Below are 258 nucleotides of genomic sequence, written 5' to 3' on the forward strand. Positions count from 1 at the left end.
TTTATATATTTTTGGATGATAGATTTGTTCTTCTTTAGTATGTGAAAATTTGCAATTTCTTTTTTGTTTACAACTCGACTTTGTTATAGTTCTTCCTCTTGCATCGATTAAAAAAAATATATCTTTACATAGTTCTGGTGAATATATATATTTCCATGGGGGACGACGAGTCCAGCGTAGGTCGTGGCTGTATTGACACCTGAAAATATACACAAATATATGTTTTTTGTTTTTTTTTTTTTTGTTTTTGGTTTTTTT

This window comes from Eimeria mitis, genomic scaffold (genome assembly GCF_000499745.2).
Source record: "Eimeria mitis Houghton genomic scaffold, Emh_scaff429, whole genome shotgun sequence".
Taxonomy (NCBI): Eukaryota; Apicomplexa; class Conoidasida; order Eucoccidiorida; family Eimeriidae; genus Eimeria; species Eimeria mitis.